Source organism: Magnolia sinica, chromosome 6, assembly GCF_029962835.1.
Source record: "Magnolia sinica isolate HGM2019 chromosome 6, MsV1, whole genome shotgun sequence".
NCBI lineage: Eukaryota > Viridiplantae > Streptophyta > Magnoliopsida > Magnoliales > Magnoliaceae > Magnolia > Magnolia sinica.
In genome coordinates this window covers 31,173,007-31,181,903 of record NC_080578.1, presented here as the reverse complement: position 1 = coordinate 31,181,903, position 8,897 = coordinate 31,173,007, and the positions used below count along the sequence as shown (strand labels likewise).

The 8,897-nt window shown below is 34.7% G+C and overlaps 1 long non-coding RNA gene across 1 annotated transcript; it reads left to right on the top strand.

Annotated features, from left to right (window-relative positions):
* Positions 1 to 4,770: 4,770 nt before the first annotated feature.
* On the top strand, positions 4,771 to 8,538 carry LOC131248624 (uncharacterized). Its single transcript, XR_009172320.1, has 3 exons — positions 4,771 to 4,968; positions 5,409 to 5,474; positions 8,351 to 8,538. It is a non-coding gene; the product is annotated as an uncharacterized LOC131248624 (long non-coding RNA).
* Positions 8,539 to 8,897: the final 359 nt, after the last annotated feature.

Below are 8,897 nucleotides of genomic sequence, written 5' to 3'. Positions count from 1 at the left end.
GTGGAAAGGGATGGATTCTTTTGACTTTTGTAAAAAAAAAAGAATGGGCTACGCATGGGTTGCATTGACTTTGGGTAAGAAGAGGTAAGGGTGAGTGATGGCTTGTGACGGAATGTACTTGACATATGATTGATGTGATTGATGGGACATATCGTAGAGATTCTATCGAAATTCGTAAAGTGCGGCGTTTTCCTCGAATTGAACGTGGGCCCACATCTCCTGGCCCGAGCATCGCCTCACTACGCAAGGTATGGCATCGGAACCGTGACGACAATGTGATCACACTGGTACAAGTCTTGGGTTGAGCTGACTCTGGATTAAGGGACATGACTCGAGGTTACACGCAACTACCGATAACAGATCGCAGGTCGCTAGAATTCGACCGAAAGGACCGCGGAAGCCTACGGAATAGTACGAGCTAGGATACAGGCCTCACAATTGCAACTACTGTCTATGACTGAAGTTAGTCTATGGGAGCACAGGGATAGGATGAATATAAATCTACGTTAAGGGTCCACTACTGCTGAGCAGGGAGAAACTAAACCTAGATTCACAAACTTGTGCCAGATTAGTAGTTGTATTTTGTTGTTGGGTTCAGCAAGGATCTTTTTCTTGGATTTACTTCTGGTATTTATAGACTTTTAGTAGGAAAATGAGAGAATAATTGTCTATCCACATGGCTCCATCATGTACAATAAGCTAGGAAAAGAGCGATTACACTTTATCAACCATAATTTCATCTATGAAAGTACGCTTTAGGGCTAACATGGCTAGAGCAACCCTTTATCTCTATTCAGGAGAACTAAATACCAAAAATACCTAAAGACAAGTTAATACCCAAATCCATAGCGAATGTATCTCGAATATCTTTTATGCCATGTGGCAACATCGGCACCATTTGTACGATCCACATGAATTTTGATACAAACACACAAATAGGTATAAAACTAAAGACGGAAGAAGAAGACATCAAAGCAAAGAAATGTAGATGGGGTACACAAAGTAAAAGGACTTAGGTAGGGCCTACCAAGTGGAAGGACATGATATCTCCATAATGTAACATAAAGGGGAAAACAAGTGAAATGATAAAAATGTGATAAATACTAAAATCGAAACTTAAACAAAATAATTATGAATCTAGTTTCAACAATTCCAAAGGATTTTTTTTACAACAAAGCTCCTTAGGGAATTGGATTTTATCAAATAGTGCCTCTAGGAACTAATATTTTAAGAAAGTTCTTTTAAAGAAGAGAAATTAAATTTTTGTGCTCCTTCGCCTTTTCTTTCAAACATAATGAAAATTTGAAATGGTGCTACAATCAACAAAGTTGTGGATGATGGATTCATCAAGCCCAATCAGTGCCACATAATCGTGTCCGCATCACATGGACAATGGCCATTTTTAGATACTAAAGGCATCGAAAAATACCTGAAAGTTCAGAAGCAGATGCAGGCCTTGTTGGCCACATTCACCTTAAGAAGGTGTGTTTGCCCTGCATAAAATTTGTAGTTTCTTTCTTGAGATAACTTATTTTCAAAAACAGTGACACCATAAATTCTTCTACATGTGGAACTCGTTATTAATTTAATCAGGATATTAGCTTCTACCAGATAATTTCATTTACATTCTGTTGTACTAATTTTGAAGAACATCCAAACAGGCTCTTGTTTGACTACAAACAACACAATTTGAATAAATCATCAATTATCCCATGGTGGATATGAGTAACTTAGAAATTGCATGTGCAGAGGGTGTATGTAGAGCTAACATATTTATTTCTATATTGGCCTTTTCTTGTTTACACTACAACAAAATATGTAAAACCAGCACTTTGGGCGCATCATGCACCGGCGCTATTTAAAAACAGGCCCATGGATGTTTCTATATAAAAATAAAAACAAAAACCAAATGTGATTTCCATTTCACTCCCAACTCTCTCTCTCTCTCTCTCTCTCTCTCTCTCTCTCTCTCTCTCTCTCTCTCTCTCTCTCTCCCGACTCTCAACTTCTTCCTACCCCCTACTCTCTCTCTCTCTCACCTGAGCTGCCATTAATTTCAAGGCTTAGATGAAGATCTGACATAGGAAAGAGTCTAGATTTCATCAAGTTCAACCTTAGTGATTTCCTAATTAGGGATTTACAATGTTGAAACCCTAATTAGGGATTTGCTATGTTGAAACCCTAATTAGGGATTTACTATGTTGAAACCTTAATTCAATGTTGAAACCCTAATTAGGGATTTTTCTATGTCCGGAAGTATTTCAAATCCTTGAGGGATTTATAACTATACCTTCGTTGTTAATGGATTTATACACTTCTTCCTGTTCCAATAGATGATATTTCTGTCTTCCTTCTGATGCTTGTTTAGCATCAAGATCTAGTGCTAAAGGAATCTACTATAGAGAATGACAAAGAAGATCAGTGGACCTCTAGGAGGAATCCATACATCTGTGATTAGAAATTTTCTCCATATCCTTGAGCGTCCTTTTGTATTGTTTAGTGGTTTTAAAAAAAAAAAAAGAAAAAAAAAAGAAAGAAAGAAAGAAAGAAGCCTACTATGGCGAGCTAGCATTAAAGAGGCCCAAATTGTTTCAAAAAGGTACCGAGGAGGTCGGTAGCTTTGAAGTGTTCTCAATTGCATATATGAATCCTTAGGGATTCCAATTTTGCAATCCTATGAGTGGGATGATTTTGAATAAATGCTATAAATGTAAACAGAGAAAGGCTACGTAATGACCCCAATTAGTTGGAATGAGGCTTAGATGATGATGAAAGAAAGACTGCACAAAGAAGTATTATTTCTGCAATAATATGTGGGATTCTATTTTTGTTTAGTCATATGCCCTTTGATCATTTAAGTATTTTACTTTGGTTGTCACTTGGAAATTGGAAGTTCAATCATAGAGCTTCAATTTGGTTGTCAGAGAGATGGATAAAACTTTTTTTTTTTTTTTTGAAGGATATGAATAGAACATATTCCATTTTACATACTACTAAATATTATCTATACCACTGTTAAAGTACTATTGAATATTGTATTTTAAAATCCTAACTCTCTTTTGTATCGACAATTTAAGGATTAAAATGGTTGGTAATGTGGCTCAATATGAGCAGGTTAGACTGATGCTTTCAGGAATGGGAGCTAACTCTGATGTTTTCAAAATGGTAAGATTAGGATAGCTGTTGATTTGTTAGGTATACAAGACTATTAGATCTCTTACACTATATTTATTTGTGTGGAAGGCATGGGACAAGCACCAATCAAAAGTCTTGGTAAAAAAACGAATTCCTCTTTAGCTTTCATTCACGAAGCATGTGCATGCACACACACAACACACACACACACAGAGGGAGGGAGGGAAGCTCGTGTTTGAAGTTTGAACTTGTCTATTTTTTCTCTTCCATTTGAGAAGTTTCTGTGTATTCCACTTATTTGAATTAGTCACCAAAGAAAATTCTCATCCTTCATTTTGTTTATAATATTTGATATTGCCTAAAAAGTCATATATTTAATCTAGAAGTATTTGCTCAAACCTCTTTTTCTTGATGGTATTAGACCTATCACCATGCACAGATGATAAACAGTAAGTTGAGATTCACTAACATAGAATGCATTCATTTCTAATTGTATCTTTCCTTGCCTTGCCACTCATTCATTTCTAATTGTATCCTTCCTTGTCTTGCCACTCATCCATCTCAACATCCTCATTTCAACTACACTATCCTATGACTACTCATTCACTGAAATGTTTTTATTCCTTCCATTGAAAAGCAAAAAAAAATTCATATTGTTTCCTTTCTTCTATGTTGCCTGCAGAAAACTGTTTTCAGTGGACAGCCTACTAAAGCTGACTACAATCATACACCTTGTGTTGTATTCTGGTAACAAAAATATTCCACCTAAATTTCAAAGTTATTTTACATGACACTGCTGTATTCTGTGTGAAGTAAATTACAAGAAAAAAGTACCGCTACATAATTGATTATTTAGAATAAACTAATTCACATATCGATTGATAAATGTGTCAATGTTGTGTATCCTCTGCTAAACCAGACACCAAAAACTCCCTGAAAATTCCAATAATTATCATTTGCATGCCTTGTTTCAAGATTTTTACTATGTGTTTTTTCCTTCTCAAAGGTTTTTTTTTGTCAGTTTCTCTTTTAGAGCCCCTTTCAATATATGATCTTGGTAGATGTATGTTATATATTCCAGTCCACTAAGGTGGAGCTCAGCCATATGCTTCGTGAAGCTAATGAATTATCTTGTAGTATCCTGAGAGGAAGGAATGTGCAAAATTCTTACAGAGGGAATCAAACAACAATCAGATTTCTTTATTCATCCCGGAAAGTACCAAGGGAGCTAATGTGCTTCTTGCACTGAAAACAGGGGAACCTTGCCTCTTCTTCTTTTTTTTTGGCATAAATATAACAAAAGAGTGAACAACTTGTTAGTTTTTGGTTTAACAAGTAAATGTTCTCTGTTGAGTACCACGCATGTTTCCGTTCTCGCTTTCTGATCTAAGGCTTGCCTAGCTTGATATAGAAACACCTAGCAAACATTTTTTTGTATTATTTTTCAAAAATAACCCATATAATGAATACAATTAGATGAACATTGCTTAAGGTACACAAGATTTCTTGCATGTGTTTATTTGTCTTTGGTATTAAGGGAATTTGGAGTGGAATGATTACTGGGATTGCTCTATAGACCCTCATCCTTGTAGTAATCATGTGGCGTACTAACCGGGGGAAAGAGGCAAGTGTATATTACAACACATTTCTATATGCTTTGTTAGTCATCTTTCTTCTTAATGATTTAATTTTTCTTAAGCTTCACTTTATCAGCATAGCTAGACGTTAATGAAATTGACTTGAGGAAATACATTCCCATGCGGCAGGTAGAATTATCCAAAGAAAGGCTTTTAATTTGGGGAGGTTCTTCTGATGTCCCTGCAATTGGAAGTGGTTAGGTTTCTTTCTCTTTGCAGCTATTTATATGTATATATGCATGTATGAATGTTTGTATCTATGTATATTAACTTAGCATAGTGCACAATGCGCTGATGGATCCATCCAACTCTGCACAGCCATTAAACAATTGAAAATTCATGGGATGATGAAGGCTACCCAAAGTCCTTGTTTGAGCTCTGTACATTTGTCATTGTGGCCACACTTACAATGTTGAGGAAGTCAGGGATCTGCTCCCAGCTTACATTTGGAAAGAAGAAATATATACGCATATGTGTGTATGCATGTGTGTATGTAGATGAAAATCCTATCATCCTCCTATGTTTAGAATGTGCATGCATGCATGCATGTGTGTGTGTGTGTCTTTGCATTTTCTTCTGCATATGGGTGGGTGTGCGTGCCTGCTTCTAACTTTAATTGTCTTTAATGAATGGTAGAACTGGACGAGCAACAATAGGACCTCTGAACCTCTATCGGGAGGGCGATAACTGACTCAAATTCAGGTGAGCAGGGTCATGGGTCCAATCTTCCTATCAAATTCCTAAGCTACATGTCATTTTATTCAATTCCTTATACATTTAGAAAAATAGTATTTTATAGATCAGATTTTTCCAAAGCTTTAACTAGATATGCATATCCTTTTGTCTTAAGAACTCCTTTTCTGAGGGCTGAAACTTTCCTATTGAGTCCTCTTACTTTTCATCTGTAAGTGGTGAAAATCTATTCTTTCTTAAATAATAATGAGGGGTATTATTCATTTGATTTAAATACAAATCCTGCAACAAAAACACAAGTATAAAATCACTACTACTAGATTTATGGCTCTAACTTACAACTAGATGGACATATTCCACACATGGAAGCAGACCCATTCCGAAAGAACCCCAAATACATGCAAGGTTCATGTTAGATCATATTGAGAATGTTGGAAGTTATCAACATGAATGATTTTGTAGATTGAGAATGTTGGAAGCTATCAACATGAATGATTTTGCATGTAATCTGACTACTTACAAGCACACAGTAGAACTCATATGCATCTGTTTGTTTACACTTCCAAATAAGTTGGTTATAATCTTCTATTCATTATCCATATGTGATGTAACAAATCTGTATTTTGGGTTGTTTGGAAACTAGGAATTTACAAGTTGCTAAAGAATTTATTTTCTGGAAACAAATTCTTTATGAGAAACTGATTAGGTGTACCTTACCATCTAAGTTCTCTTTGGCCATCTAGGAATTTATAAGTTCTCTTTTTGCCATAACCCAACCAAATTTAATTGGGTGTACCTTACCATCTAATCGTTGTCCATCTTTTTCCTAAACAATTGATATTTATATTCTATATTCTTTGACAAAGCTTATCAAATTAAATTTTATATCTCACAACTACTGGCCACACTTGCAACAGGTAACAGGACACTTCAGCCTAATACAAGTCAGGCTCAAATCATGGGCATACATATACTAATCCAAACTCAAACCATGGGCCCATCTTTAGATGGGGCAAGGCCTCAAATTAAGATTGTTTGGGAAATTGTAAGTTTTAGCCTCTGACTAATGAAAATTTATTCTTTCAATGTGTTTCATTCTTTAATTTTCATTTTATAGTCCATTTGGTTGGTTATTTGTTCCAATGGAAACCAGTAATATGCAGAATTCGACTTGTCATTTTGTTTTTTACAGATGCTAAAGTACTTCATTGTTTTATGAATCATCAAGTATCCAGTGCTAGATGCTAATATCTTAGTTATGTCAGGTATGTAAGGCACATATGTATGAGATCCAAACCGTTCATCTATTATACCTAACTGTGGATACTCCATATGTCCGAAATCATAAAAACCAAATGATCCAGAGCCATGCCACTATTTTATAGGCTTTTCTTTTTTTGCTTTTTTTTTGTTGAATGTGAGTTCTTTATGAATTGTTCCTATTCTAAGGCCCATGGATGACTTGTTTCCTAAAAAAATTTCCAACCACATGATTTAGGGATAGCTTGGATAGAAATTTCAATTTTAAAAAAATGTGAAAATGTGCTGGGCCTTACAATGCTAGCTTAGCTCTTCCTTTTTAAAATGCAGATTTTGTATATTTCTAAAATCATGCCCTGCTTTATCTGATTGGTAACCTTCAAACAGATAGTGAAAAGGAATATTTCACACCTAATTCAATGGGAGAATATTACCAGAACCTACCATTTTCTGTAGTGAAATTCCAACAAATATACATTCTAGGATCTTTTTTCTGTCATGTTTTATATTACATTCTTGAGAAGAAAATCTTTTGATATTACATTCTTCAACTCCAGTTGTGTGCCATGCAATTTTGATTGGATTAAAACATGGGATCCAGTTGATCAGCCAAGAATAAGGAAAAGAATCCTAAAATGGGTTTTTGGAAAAATTGAAATCAGAGATTCACCAGCTAAAAATAAGTAAAATTAATTGAATTTCTAGAGTTTAAAAAGGTATACAGAAAATTAAACAATATTTTTGTGAATTCAAATTCCTCATGTTTGAAGTGACCTTGGAATCAAGCATGACTTAAACTGAAATTCCTTCAATGCAAAAGAAAAGAAGAAGAAGAAGAAGAAACTTTCTCTACATTCTTCATTTCATTTTTCTAATATTCAATTGTAGTATACTAAAATTCTTGCAAATTTGTAGACTTGATGCAAGGATCGGGCAGAACCTTGCTGCCATGCAGCAATTGGAACATGAGCTTGGGGCCATGTCTTCCTTTGATTATAGGCAAGTTTTTATCAACTCAATTTTTCACTTTTTCATTGGTTTGTCTAGAGATTCAGTTTTTGAACCTTGTTTCTTTATCTATATAGAGAAATAAGGCGTGGGTTTTCATTTACCCCAACAATATATAAGGTAATGCTTTGATATTTTGGAATGGTTTTCTTTGATTTTTTTCCTTTTTTTAATATTAGAGTGTAATTAAATTGAGAGTTGTTGTAGATGCTAATAGATTCTCAGCTTTCTAAATTTGTTCCTTTACTACTATTATTGTGATCATTATGTAGAAGATTCTTACCTAGATTCTCAACACGTCTTAGATACCATCTAGTTTCTTCCATGTCACCTAAAGCAGATCATAGAATTGTAATTAATGAACCAGATTCACCACTGATATTGGTCACGTGTACACTTGAATGTCACGTGTGAAGGGTGCATATGGATGGACGGGCGTGGATAAAACACATGAATCAATGTAGGGCCAATAGATGTAATGGAATTCAAGTTACAACATTTGTTGCCTTAATAATTTTTGACTTTTTAAGGATAGGATCAAATGATTGATTATTTTCCATGCATCAATTTGTTGAATGCTACTTTTTAACTCTCTTTTTTTTTTTTCTTGTGTGCAGGATTTTAATCAATTGTGCCTAAATTTAGGCCTACAAGCACTTCAGCCTTTTGACGTCACTCGTGCTATGAGTAGACCATATAGAGGATTTGCTTTTATTTATTTATTTATTTGAGACCATTTTTAATTTATTGTAATAAATATTATATTTTTTTATTAAGAAGTAATATAAATTTTATTTAATATTCAGTTTTAATTGTATTGCATCATTTTTTATGTTTCAAATATTTAAAAAATATAGGTATTTCAATTGAATTATATATAATAAAAAAATATTATTGGCCTACTGGGGCCAAATTTATACAAAGACTTTACCGGCGCTTGTGTAGAATTTTAGCGGCGCCTGGAAAAGTGTTCTGAAGCAATGCTTTTAGCGGCGCCTGCAAAGACTTTTACCAGCGCTTATAAAGCGTCGATAAAGATTGAGCGCCGGAAAAGACTAAGCGCCGGGAAAATAAAATGCCAGTGCTTTTAGGGCTTTTACCCATCTTCTTGTAGTGTTAACAGCAACCTTATGTAGTGTAAGCATATGGACACTACAAAAACTT